Raw genomic sequence first — 14720 nt, 5'->3', positions numbered from 1 at the left:
AGAAACGGTCTTAACCAAGGTGATGGATTTCTTAAATCAACCCAACATGGGACCCACAATCAACCTAGTTTGCACCAATTTGTAATCTGGCGAAGGCCTGCAGTTGCACTTACAGATGGGGTTGGTCTGAGAAGCAGGACCCTGGATGGAGACTTGCCAAGCCCGTTTGAAGATAGAATGGAGAAGGTTCAGTTCAGGAGAGGGAGAGACAGGTCGTCCGGCTGGCCAACTGAGCGTCACGGGGTCAACCTGCTGGCTGGGAAGAGGCCCTCTTGGTTGAGGCCTCGGTGCTTGGGAAAAGCACCATCCGTTGAGCCTTTGCAGGGACTAAAAGCAGCGTGTTTCGCTGCGCCTGTCGCTACACGCGATGGCTTCTGTGCGTTGCTGTGTGCTGGAGGTTAAGCTAGCTGGGCTAGCCCTTTGTCTGGCAACCACGCCGATGGAGACCCGGAAAGAGAAGCAGCGAAAAGAGCGGAGCCAAAGAGCAGCGAAAAGAGAGGGAGCAGCAAGCAGGGAGCGTGCTTTTAGATTGGGAGGGCGGCGGCCTCCACACCAGGGGTCCGGTGAGACCAAAGTGGAAAGTTACCAGCTTAGAGAGGGTTTTGGTAGAGACTAATCAGATTGAATCTGGATCCCATGTTTGTTGAGATTCTAAGGTCAGAATTCAATCAATGCAACACGTACAATTGAATACCTCAAATGAAATGTTACCTAGCTTACATTGTTAAAACGTGCATACACATGAAAGTTTAGTGGAGAATCTGCCACTGCAATGGAACATTTTCATGACATTTCATGGAGTCAACATTTCACAAATGGCAAACAACATTTCATAATTCATTGTTCTGTTGCAAAATAAGAAAGTCAAGTTTCTAAGAAGGCTTTTACTGTTCTGATTTGTGTGTGTGTGCGTGTGCGCGTGTCAGTCAGAACATGCGTGGCTGTTTGTGGGGGATGTTCTTGTCCTCCCCACCCCCCACGGTGGCATGTCCAGGCCACAGGAGTGGAATTCCTTTGGAACTGAGGTTGCAAAAAGTTACAACCGGCCGATAATCGTTACATCCGTGTGGGGTCCCTTCCAGTTGTTCCTGCATCCCCGCCAGCTGGTGCGCGGGACTGTTCTGGTGTTTCTGCTGTGTCCCTCCCGCCATCGCTCCCTGGGTCCTGTACCCGCAGGGGTCGGGCAGTTTTGCCGCCCCGTCATCCGGAGTTTGATTGTGGGTGAATTCTGGGGGGGCTTGTGTCGTGATTAGAACATAATTCACCCACGGAACGTTGGGACGAAGGGGGAGTTTGTTGGGATGAAAGAATGAAAGGATGAAAGGATAACCACGGACATCCGACATATCGCTGGCAAGGACGACGTGGTCGCGGATTGTCTGTCCAGGGCAAATCTGTTGGTTTCCCTTTACTTCCAAGTGTACAGTCATCCATGCTTCTCGTCTGTCATTATCCAATCCATTAGGGCTGCACGATATTGGAAAAACATGCGATACGCGATATACTTGCTGAACATAGCGATATCGATATTATTGCGATATTTAACATGTACCGAAAGAAATTACATTTTTATTACCTAATGAAAGAAAAACATTTTTCATGTGGCAAAATAAGCAACCTTAATGTAATCTTAGTTAATTAATTTTAATTATATTCTAATAATTTTCAACTATTGAATGGCGATGCACATTTTAGTTAGCATCTGACTGGTCAAATTCATATAAAAAGCATAAAATTCCATATAAAACTTATTGCATCCATTTGCGATATGCATATTGCAAGGGCCAATATTGCGATATCGATATTTTTTCGATATATTGTGCAGCCCTACAATCCATTCCACTTAATCATGTCGAAAACGTCCTTATTAGTAACAATCCAGTACATGTTTTCACTGCGTCACCGACTGCGACCAGGCTTGCAGTTGTACATCTGCCAAGTGTTCCAAATATGCCAACTACAAGCAGCATTGAGGAAAATAACGTGACGGGTGGACATATATGATCACAAATCAATTGATTTCCTTCACTTCAATAGTACTGTAGGCAGCGAGAGCCCTTGTCATGGATCCAATTCTAATCCATTCCACTTGAATTTCTGTATTACTGATAATCCATTCAATGTTTTCCTGCTTGTTTGCTAATGCTTGCTCCTAACCTGCCGCTTCGCGTCCATTGTCGATCACGGTCGAGAAAGGGAGTCATTGATATAAGGAAATTTATGGAAAAGAAGAAAGTAAGTTTCCATCACTGTCTGCTGGTCGTAACAATTAGTTTTGGGCATAATACGATCATTTTTACGTGCCCACTCTATGCCCACGTCAACCTATGAAAATATATTTTTAACAAATGATTGCACCAATAATTTGTACTTTATGAATGAATGACGTCGTTGTCGTCCTCTCTGCTCTGTACAGTTTAATGCCGCTATAAACGCTTACTCTCGGTCCAACCTCACTTTCTTTCTCGCAACTGTTACTATAACAACCATGTTCTCGACGCAAATAGATTGCCATGTGTGGTAAATCAGGCGCAAATTTGCTCCCAGCTGTCAGAATGTGGCCGTGTTTGCACCGGTATATGATTAGAGCAATATCCTTAGTGAATACTGTAGGTGGTTAACTGGGAGCAGACTGGGACTGCAGTCGTGAGGCAATATTTTGCGCTCTTAGCGGACGCGGCCCTTTCTTAGTGAATCTACTCGTAAGTATATTTGTGACGAAACAGAGTTAGGATAATTATTTTAGTATGCAAACTTTTTATTTTTGTTTGCTGGTTTACCGTGAGCTCCACAGGTTTAAAAAAAACTTCTTCTTTTTTTTTTACTGTGATTTGTAATTGACCGTTTTATTTACTGTGTGCTTCCATTGCTTTTATTGTTGCCTGTACTGTGCACATTGAGATTTATTTTATAAATGTAAAGTACGTTATAAGTAAAATCCATTATTATTGAAACACTCGCTCAAACACTGATCTTAGAATTACTCTCGGATCAAATTATAATTATTGTATTAAAAGTATAAGATTAAGTTATTAAATAAGTTGTATTTGATGAACATAAGACAGAGATGTGTCATAAGTCATATCTAATATGGATAGAGTAATATGTCGTGTATATTATTACTCTGTCTACATGATGTGTGAACACAGAAAATTCCATTTTGAATTGCTACTGCTATTGCTATTGATGAAAAATGAAACCTTCTTCACAATGACAATGTTCACATGATGTCACATCAGCAGACAGAGGGTGGGGAATTTGAACCCGAATCCAGTCTCAAAACTATTGGCCAGAGGCTAGCATGAGTACCAATTGTGAAAAGATAAGGTCTTAATCAACTAATTAGAAGATGTTTCGGTCATAAGCTGCCAAATTAAAAGGGGCACTGCTCAATTAATCAATGGAATAATCAATAGGAAATTCAATTTTAGAAAAAGTTGTTACTGACAGTGAATCACTGGACTCAAGAGAAGGTGTGACTGAAAATAAAAGTTTGTGTTTTGTTGCAAATGTGACATGACAAGTAAAGAACGCAAACACATTTAGTTGTATAATCCTCTATCTTAATGTAATTAGGTTGAATTTGTAGCTGGTGACATCATGGCAATGCTTGATCATCCTTCCGTAATTGAATTAAAGAACAGAAGACCTTCCTCAGACTGTGGGAATCGCACATCGCGAGTAAACAGTCCACCTAGTCATTGAGATCCTAACAGGATGAATGTGTTTGCAGAGGGAAAAGGAGCAATTCAGAGTATAATCACCCTTTTCATCAAAGCAGTTTTACACAGCTTTCTTTCTATCAATGCACCATTGGCTCAACACAGACCATAGCAACATAGACCACTCGTCCACCATGAATTTAAGAAATATAATTTTACTAACTTAATACTTACTTTTCATACAACAGTATTTTGGTGTTTATTTTTCCTCCTGTTACTTTAACTGAAATGTGAAGTTGGGGGAAAAAAACAAAAACAAAAAAACAAAACGAACAAACCAAAACAAAAGAAAACAACAAGACAGAGGCGGTAAAAATGTAAATTGATCCAGGGCCTGACTTAGATTCATTTTCAGCCCTGGAGTTTCAGGGCTCAGACCGGCCCACTTTAGTTCACATTTTTACAGTTGGTGTATCAATGTAAAATTGATGAGCATTCCCTCCAATATTCATATTGCATTTGATCACAAATGTAATTTACAATTCCCCCTCCCTGAGCCGGCACCTTAACGTGGTGGAGGGGTTTGCGTGTCCCAATGATCCTAGGAGCTATGTTGTCTGGGGCTCTATGCCTCTGGCAGGGTCACCCATGGCAAACAGGTCCGAGGTGAGGGGCCAGACTAAGCACGGCTCAGAAGACCCCTTATGACGAGTGACATTAATGGAAGCACGTTTCCCTTGCCCGGACGCGGGTCACCGGGGCCCCCCTCTGGAGCCAGGCCTGGAGGCGGGGCTCGCTGGTGGCCGGTCCTGCACGCATGGGGCCCGGCCGGGCACAGCCCGAAGAGGAAACGTGGGTCCCCCTTCCCACGGGCTCACCACCGGTGGGAGGGGCCAAAGGGGTCGGCTGCAGAGCAGGCTGGGTGGCAGCCAAAGGCGAAGACCTTGGCGGACCGATCCCCGGCTACAGAAGCTGGCTCTCGGGACATGGAATGTCACCTCTCTGGCAGGGAAGGAGCCCGAGCTGGTGTGTGAGGTTGAGAAGTTCCGACTAGACATAGTCGGACTCGCCTCCACACACGGCCTGGGCTCTGGTACCAGTCCTCTCGAGAGGGGTTGGACTCTCTTCCACTCTGGAGTCGCCCACGGTGAGAGGCGCAGAGCAGGTGTGGGCATACTTATTGCCCCCCGGCTCGGCGCCTGTACGTTGGGGTTCACCCCGGTAGACGAGAGGGTAGCATCCCTCCGCCTTCGGGTGGGGGGACGGGTCCTGACTGTTGTTTGTGCATATGCACCAAGCAGCAGTTCAGAGTACCCACCCTTTTTGGAGTCCTTGGAGGGTGTGCTGGAGAGCGCTCCCCCTGGGTACTCCCTTGTCCTGCTGGGGGACTTCAACGCTCACGTGGGGAAATGACAGTGAGACCTGGAGGGGCGTGATTGGGAGGAACGGCCCCCCTGATCGGAACCCGAGCGGTGTTCTGTTATTGGACTTCTGTGCTCGTCACGGTTTGTCCATAACGAACACCATGTTCAAACATAAGGGTGTCCATATGTGCACTTGGCACCAGAACTCCCGAGGCCGCAGTTCGATGATCGACTTTGTAGTCGTGTCATCGGATTTGCGGCCGCATGTTTTGGACACTCGGGTGAAGAGAGGGGCGGAGCTGTCAACTGATCACCACCTGGTGGTGTGTTGGCTCCGATGGTGGGGGAAGATGCCGGTCCGACCTGGCAGACCCAAACGTATTGTGAGGGTTTGCTGGGAACATCTGGCGGAATCCCCTGTCAGAAAGAGTTTCAATGCCCACCTCCGGCAGAGCTTCTCCCTTGTCTCGGGGGAGGCGGGGGACATTGAGTCCGAACGGGCCATGTTCCGCGCCTCCATTGTTGAGGCGGCCGATCGGAGCTGTGGCCGTAAGGTGGTCGTTGCCTGTCGCGGCAGCACTCCTCGAACCCGCTGGTGGACAACGGTAAGGGATGCCGTCAAGCTGAAGAAGGAGTCCTATCGGGCATTTTTGGCCTGTGGGACTCCGGAGGCAGCTGAGAGGTACCGGATGGCCAAGCGGAACGTGGCTTCGGCGGTTGCTGAGGCAAAAACTCGGACATGGGAGGAGTTTGGTGAGGCTATGGAAAACGACTTCCGAACGGCTTCGAAGAAATTCTGGTCCACCATCCGGCGTCTCAGGAGGGGAAAGCAGAACACCATTAACACTGTGTATAGTGGCGATGGGGTGCTGCTGACCTCGACTCGGGACGTCGTGAAGCGGTGGGGGGAATACTTCGAAGACCTCCTCAATTCCACCGACACGTCTTCCTTTGAGGAAGCAAAGTCTGGGGACTCTGAGGTGGGCTCTCCTATCTCTGGGGTCGAAGTCACTGAGGTGGTTGGAAAGCTCCTCGGTGGCAGGGCCCCGGGGGTGGATGAGATCCGCCCGGAGTTCCTAAGGACTCTGGATGTTGTGGGGCTGTTGTGGTTGACACGCCTCTACAACATCGCGTGGACATCGGGGACAGTGCCTCTGGATTGGCAGACCGGGGTGGTGGTCCCCCTTTTTAAGAAGGGGGACCGGAGGGTGTGCTCCAACTACAGAGGGATCACACTCCTCAGCCTCCCTGGTAAGGTCTATTCAGGGGTGCTGGAGAGGAGGTTCCGTCGGGAGGTCGAATCTCGGATTCAGGACGAGCAGTGTGGTTTTCGTCCTGGCCGTGGAACAGTGGACCAGCTCTACACCCTCAGCAGGATCATTGAGGGTGCGTGGGAGTTCGCTCAACCAGTCCACATGTGTTTTGTGGATTTGGAGAAGGTGTTCGACCGTGTCCCTCGGGGAGTCCTGTGGGGGGTGCTTCGGGAGTACGGGGTACTGGGCCCCCTGATACGGGCTGTTTGGTCCCTGTATGACCGTTGCCAGAGTTTGGTCCGCATTGCCGACAGTAAGTCGGATTCATTTCCGGTGAGGGTTGGACTCCGCCAAGGTTGCCCTTTGTCACCGATTCTGTTCATAACTTTTACGGACAGAATTTCTAGGCGCAGCCGAGGCGTTGAGGGGTTCCGGTTTGGTGGCCTCAACATTGCATCTCTGCTCTTTGCAGATGATGTGGTGCTGTTGGCTTCATCAAGCCGGGGCCTCCAACTCTCACTGGAGCAGTTCGCAGCCGAGTGTGAAGCGGTTGGGATGAGGATCAGCACCTCCAAATCCGAGGCCATGGTCCTCAGTCGGAAAAGGGTGGAGTGTTGTCTTCAGGTCGGGGATGAGATCCTGCCCCAAGTGGAGGAGTTCAAGTATCTTCACGAGTGAGGGTAGGATGGAGCGGGAGATCGACAGGCGGATCGGAGCAGCATCTGCAGTGATGCGGACTCTTTATCGGCCCGTCGTGGTAAAGAAAGAGCTGAGCCAAAAGGCAAAGCTCTCGATTTACCGGTCAATCTACGTTCCGACCCTCACCTATGGTCACGAGCTGTGGGTCGTGACCGAAAGAACGAGATCCCGGATACAAGCGGCCGAAATGAGTTTCCTCCGCAGGGTGTCCGGGCTCTCCCTTAGAGATAGGGTGAGAAGCTCGGTCATCCGGGATGGACTAAGAGTCGAGCCACTGCTCCTCCGCGTTGAGAGGAGCCAGCTGAGGTGGCTCGGGCATCTGGTTCGGATGCTTCCTGGACACCTCCCTGGGGAGGTGTTCCGGGCATGTTCTACCGGTGGGAGGCCCCGGGGACGACCCAGGACACGCTGGAGAGACTATGTCTCCCGGCTGGCCTTGGAACGCCTTGGGATCCCACCGGAGGAGCTGGTTGAAGTGGCTGGGGAGAGGGAAGTCTGGGTTTCCCTCCTGAAGCTGCTGCCCCCGCGACCCGACCCTGGATAAGCGGAAGAAGATGGATGGATGGATGGATGGATGGATGGACGGAATTTACAATTGAATCCTCTTTTAAGAGTATGTTTATTTGAACAAGTATGTGAACATAAAATGGGCAAAACACTCACACCGGATGCGGCTGCGGTGCATTCCCGCGACGCAACCAATTAGATTCCATTCATTTGAATGGTGCAAATTACACCGCTTGCGTGTGCGTTGCGTGTCGACTGCGTCTCAGCTGTAGTGTGCCGCAGCCCTCCCGCACGGATAGACCTATTTTCTATTTTTGGCAAATGGCAAGCTAGCACAAAACACATCGAGCGGGTCAGGAAGACCGACTCAGTTTCAAAATAAATTTCCGGTTACCTCTCAGAATAAAACATTCGCCAGCTCCTATTTCGCAAGCATGTTAGCAAAACGTGATGTGGGCGTAGCCGGGACCGGAGTTAACGGGCGAGGTGCTCATTCACGGTTTAGACACCAGCGAACATGGATGAGGAGAGGTTTATATTGGAGGAGGAAAGCCACAAAATAATAAAAGTCCACCACTCTTTCTGCTTCTCTGTTGAGCACAGACTTTCTGTGTGTTTGTCATTGTTTTTAATGCCACATGATCGCTCGCGGTCACGCGAGACACGGAGGGAAGTGGTCGGCGACGGAGCTGCCGGACCGCAGCTGTGCGGAGCCGGTGTGAGTTGCCCAAAAAATTGACGCGTCCAGAGCACGCAGTCAAGACGCACCGCACCGCACACGCAACCGGTGTAATTGGTAAGGCATTTTACACTTCACAAGACACACTTAACAAATTAAGTTAAACCAGAAAGATTAAGGCATTTTGTACCCTTATTGTGAAAAATGTTCTCACCACTTCTGGTGCACACTACTGAGCAAACTTTAAGAGAGCAACGTTGGAAGCTTTCCCATTATGCTTTGTTGCTGTTACTAGTAACACTTGTCATTGTGTTTTGCCTCTTTTATGTTTTATTTTTGTACAGACATGGTTTAATATAGTTATATTGTTTATTGTTTCCATTAGTGGATTAAAGTTTTGTTACTTTTGAAATTAAATAATTGTAATTCAGGGACACCTTTGATAAGTCAGCAGTCAGTGCTATATATAATGTCCTGTAAGGGTGATTTGACTTAAGGTTGATTGACAATGAGACAATCTACATAAGATGTCGTATTCGCGGGCTGAAATATAGGACGACCCACCGGGAATTGTCCAGCCCCTCCAGATCACCCAATCCGGTCCTGAATTGATCCCCTAAAACAAAAGTATCCCTGCGCAGTATAAAGCTGAGGTTTAAAGTGTATGGGACAGCTCAGGACATTTTTTAATATGTTGTTTGGAACGATATAATATACACGACAAAATGAGCGGCTCGTCGAGTCAAAACATATTAAAAGAGTATTTCCTTATTTTTAAATTACCCGCGCAAAATCTGGCCATTGGCGCACTCCAGCGGCTGAATCGGATATGACATCAGCGGAGGAACGGAAGTCAGCGTCTTTGCTTTGCCGCTGCAAGCTTATGACTGCTGTGTGTTTTATCATAAACTGAATTTCTACAATGCCGTCTCGTTGCGTGGCCGGATTTTGTTGTAATCGAAGAGAGGATGGCGTGAACCTTTTTCGGTTCCCTCAAGATGCAGTTCTTGGCGAAAAATGGACAAAGCAAGTACAACGGACGAGAGATAAATGGACACCTGACTCCAACGTCAGTGTTGTACAGCGCACATTTCGAGGAATACTCGAAATGTGCGCTTGACCTGCTCCCGGCCCTGAAGCTGTCACTTGGCTATAATGTGGGGTAAGAACTACAATCTGGAAAGTTAACAGCACTTATTTTAGCAGTTCATGGTAAAAATAACCACTGCCAAATTAATATACAGTCAATGAAAAGGTACCAATTTCTAATGAGGAACTGCTAACTTTCCATTTGTTGTCTATTTTATTTTGTATTATGTATTGTGCTGTGCATCTGTGTTGAAGGCATCATCATGTCCAAGTTAACAACAGTTCAAACTTTGTTTCAGATGGTGGATGAGATGCTTATGGAGTGAGTATGAGTCGAAGAAAACTGGCGACATGTTTGGAAGATGATTTGGGTGATGTACCCAGTGTTTGCATCCAAAATGTGAGTAAATGTACTGTACAATATACATGATTGATAACACACCAATTTATGGAAAAACAAATTGCTCACCCCACCTAGTGTTCAAATTTGTCATATACACATAATTTACAAATGTATTGTGCATTTTTAAACTAATAAAATGGCTGTATAGGTGTAAATATTACCTGCATTTCAACATAGTTTCTTATTTAAAAGTTTTTTTTTAAGGGGCAAAGAAGCTTCATGTCAAGCCTTGCCCTCAACAAGAACCGTAGCAGTCTCAATTTGAGCTAAAGGATCAAAGGGTAAGGATAGTTACTGTAATTGGTTTTGATCATCTCAAACAACATACTTTGCATGGTACATATGTTCATGGAATCATATTTTCAGGAGTGCAGACAGTTTGGTCCAGGCAGAGCTCTTTTGGTGACCGTGGAAACTCAGACTCTCCAAGCAGAAAATGCACACCAGATCCAGGATGTTACAAAGGATGGGGATGCTAAATACACTGTGTGCTATCCCAAGTACAGTACAGAAAAGGAGCATTTACAGGACTGTCTCAGAAAATTAGAATATTGTGATAAATTCCATTATTTTCTGTAATGCAATTTAATAAGAAAAAATGCCATACATTCTGGATTCATTACAAAACAACTGAAATATTGCAATCCTTTTATTTTTTTAATATTGCTGATTATGGTTTACAGCTTAAGAAAACTCAAATATCCTATCTCAAAATATTACAATATTTCCTCAGACCAAGTAAAAAAAATAAAGCCATAATATTCTAATTTTCTGAGACGGTCCTGTATTGTGCGCAAAGTCCTGGAGCAGCCAACATGTCATATGTATTTTTTTATTTGAAATATCTACATCCACAATTAGAATTCAACAATCTAATCACAACATAGTGAGAAAAAGTAGGAATAGAAATGAAAGTTAATTCTAATTATTTTGCATATATGTACAACAGGATTAAATAATTCAATGGGTATATTATGTACAGAATACAGAATATGTGGAGGATCTTAAGAAGATTGTGGAGACCATCTGTCAGGGGGCCAATCTGGATGAGGACACACTCCTTGAAGAGCTGGCGGGCGCTGGACCAGGAAGTGCAGAACGCCGACCACTGTGTGCAGACATTCAGAAGCCAGACAAGGCAGAGGCTGTGTAGTCATACAATTCGCACTTTACTTACCGTTAACTTTTTCAGTGGAGTAGTAGCTGAGTTTTAGACATGACAATTTCAGACTCGGATATTGGATTCTGTGACCAATTGTAGGAAGCGCACTGAGCTACTGCCTTTCGATTTTTTTTTTTTTTTTGGGTGGGAGATGAATCACTGAATAGTTTGACTGATGACTCGCAAGATGCAATTTGTACATTTGTAAAATAAAATTGTAAATTTATAGTCATTGCTGATTGTTCTTTATTTGTTCATTTATACTTTGGATGAAAAGAAAAAGGCATGTATTTCTTTTGTATAATTGTATTTATTTATATCATATTCGTGGTATCCTTTGTAGTCATTCGATGGAAATGTTCTCCTTTTTCCTGACACTACACAAGAAATAATCGGTAAGCGGTCTGCAAGACTTCCACACTGAGGCACACCGCTTTGAAGGTCCAGTGATGGGTGATGCACTGGTTCTGCTGCGCTCCGGACTCTGACAGCAAACGCTCTCCTTCACTGTTGCCATTGCTACACAAATACCACAGGAACACCTGCAAAGCACAAGCAATTTTTTTTATTTTATTTTTTGCCATTTATAACATTTACAAAGAATTTGTTCATTATTTGAGAATTACTTGGATTATCTATTTCAAGCACTTCAGGAGAAAAAAAAAAGTGTCATGCATCTGACTGGTATGAGGTCAATTTAATTTCCAAAATGCATGTTGTACCCTTTTTCCATTGTGAATTGCGTCTCACAGAGGTTGGCATGTGGCAATGTAAAAGGGGCAGTGGTGGCTTCACTTGTTAGGACAGCGAGTAAGCAGCATTTAGTTTATGGTTTGCATTTTAAGATGGATAATAAGTTCTATTTTACTACTACCAATATAAATTAGCTTTTTACTATAACAAGCATAATAATTTGAGTGTATTGGACTAAACCAAGCTACATTTTGGCCACAAAGCATTTGCTATTTCGCCCATACAAAAATATAAACAGCATAGTTAGTCCATAATTTCCATTTTAAAATAAAGAGTAAGATTTACCATTCTGTGTTCTGGAGCCTGCCGATGTCGTCCTCTACCCCGGCAGTTTGAAACTGGTCACAGCCACCTTCATTGTAACGCAGATGACCGGACACAGTTGCACCAGCACCTTCATCAAGAAAAGGCTCAAACCGATACAGCTGGATACATTCCTAGGCTGAAATATCTTCGTCTGAAGACTGCTTGTAGTTGGGAACGTCAAATTCCAACTCTACACTTGATAGCGAGTCAGATAGCGCCTTACTATCCGTGTAGTTCTCCATATCCTCGTATTGTTTTCGCCAACTTCCGTACTCCCGCTGACGTCACGAGTGTCCAGGCTCGGAAAAAGGGGGCGTCGCCAGTGAGCTGCCATATTTTGGAAATTCACAAAAATATCAAATTTTTACAAGCCCTTGTCATTGGGTTTTTAACAGGGTAATCATTGAAATCATATTATTTGTACTTGTACTCTTTTTTTAAAAAAAAAAATACTTTGAGGGTGACTTTTTTTTCGTGTCCCATACACATTAAGTCATTAGCCATCAACAGATGAGGAATCCTGCCATTGTAACATTACTTTTGTTCCAATGTAGTCCTTCGCATTATCTCTTGGCATTGTACTGTGGTTCACTAATTAGGATGGTGCCTCTTTTTAAAGACGACAAGGGAAGGGACACAGGAGGGAGCGATGGAAATTAATCACACAAGTTTATTAATGAGCTCGTTTGTGCCCTTTGAGGCCAGGGAACAATGTGAGAGAGTGATCAGTGGCAAGCTCCATCCATCACGTTGGAAACGGGAGACAACAGTGAAGGAAAGTGTTGAGAGCCAAGCCATGGGTACCAAACATGTTAATATCAAATAGCACAGCTATTTAAGTCTGATGCTGGGCACTCACATTGATGCTTGACACTGGTTTATAACCTGATTGTAATACATTGAACACTCTCCAGATTAAAAATCAAACCGTAAATGTCTTTGTGTGACCTTTATGGAACTATATCCACAATCCCCAACACAAGTATTTTCAGTTCTGCAGTTAAAATGAAATGTTAACCATACAAGCCTGACAAGGTATATTTATATTGTCATGTTTCTGTGTTGGGTGGTTGGGTTTTAGTTAGTGTTGTTCCGATACCGATACTGGTATCGGCAGAGGTGCCGATACTGCATTAAAACAGTGGTATCGGTATCGGTGATTACTCACAAGTAACATGCCGATACCATTAATTCCAACGTTAATATAAGATTTTGGATGCAGCATCTTGTGTCTTGCTCATGCAAGACATTCACTGATATGTGACATGTTCACTGCATGCCGATCTAAGATATCCTATTGGCCCTTAAATGCTCTGAACCAATAGCAGGACAGCTTTTTCATGTTGAGGAAAAAAAAACCTTAAGTATCGGTATGGTATCGGTATCGGCCGATACTGCAAAGCTGGGTATCGGTATCGGGAGCTAAAAAACGGTATCGGAACAACACTAGTTTTAGTTTTGTTTTGGGTGTTTGTGTTGTCTTTTGTCCAGTTTTGCCTCCCCTATTCTCGTCACTGTTAACCTTGTCCACCTGTGTGTGTGTGTGTGTGTGGGGGGGGGGTCCCCTCCCTGTTTGTGTGACCTAATTAGCGCCCTCTGCCTGCTGTGTTTCCCAGGTGTGGCTGGTTATTGTCTCATTAGTGTTGGTATAAGGGAGTGGTGTTTGTTTCACGCGGGTGTGGGAGCATTATACGTCACATGTTGTTGCAGTGTTATGTATTTCCTTGCCTGTCCAAGTTTGCCAGTTAGTCTTTTTTTTTTTTCGTCACAGTGTACTGCAAGTTTTTCTAGTTTTCTATGTCAGGTTTAGTTGTCTCCACGTCCACCCCAGTCTTTATGCCAAGTCGTCCACGCCAAGCCATCCACGCCAAGCCAAGTCTCTGCATCACGCCACGCCAAGTCTCCGCATCATGCCAAGTCTGTCCACGCCAAGTCTGTCCACGCCAAGTCTGTCCTTGTTCGTCATGCCAGTTCTGTCTCCATTCGTAATGCCAAGTCTGTCCACGACTGTCTATGTCCTGCCCACGTCATGCCCCGTCAGCCCACGTCATGCCCTGTCTATCCTCGTCACGACCAGTCTACTTACGTTTCAACCTGTCAATAAAGTTATTCTAATCACTGTCAGTCCTCTTCCTGCCTGATCTCTCCGCCTCTGGGTCCATCCACCACATCCACATCATGACATATATGACGGATCAACTGTAATCAAGCAAAAAGGAAATGTGATCTTTAAGTTTTGAGTTTGTGTTTGATTTGGAGTTGCACATGGTGGAATAGTAGTTAGCAGGGGTGAATGTAGGTGGTATGCATGTTCACTGGAAATATAAAATGCACACTAAATTCTAGTGTGCGGCTCAAGGTACGAAGTCAAAGCGAAAGAAGGGATGTGCTTCTTTAATTTCCTGGCACTCCCGGTCCAAATGCGTTCACAATACTGTTTTCCCCTCATCCTGCCTGAATAGAGCTTTGCTGAAAAAAAAAATAAAAATACTCAGTAGCAAGCCTTCATTTTTCCAAGTTTTGCTAGTGCCGTAGAGGTAAACAATAACGTTGATACGACAAGCCACTTTGAAACCGACGTGCTGCATACAGGGTCGCCCCTCTCCAGAGCCTTTCGACGGACCAGAATGCATTTGGTAAAGCATAATTTTCCATTTTTTTAAGATGTTTTATGCACCCCAGATCGTCCCTTGGAGATCGTTTTGTATTGCCCCCCCCCCGCAGACAAAATGCAAGGTTAATTTCCAGTAATTTCCCTTAACTTAAAAGTGCTGACTCGTGATCTGGATCACTAGCGTGACAGTCACTGCCCGCTTTTCCTCAGAGACGGCTTAAATGCAGAG

The sequence above is a fragment of the Festucalex cinctus genome, chromosome 8 (genome assembly GCF_051991245.1).
Source record: "Festucalex cinctus isolate MCC-2025b chromosome 8, RoL_Fcin_1.0, whole genome shotgun sequence".
In the NCBI taxonomy this organism is placed as follows: domain Eukaryota; kingdom Metazoa; phylum Chordata; class Actinopteri; order Syngnathiformes; family Syngnathidae; genus Festucalex; species Festucalex cinctus.
The sequence above is the reverse complement of the archived record's forward strand: the minus strand, read 5'-3'. Positions refer to the sequence as shown.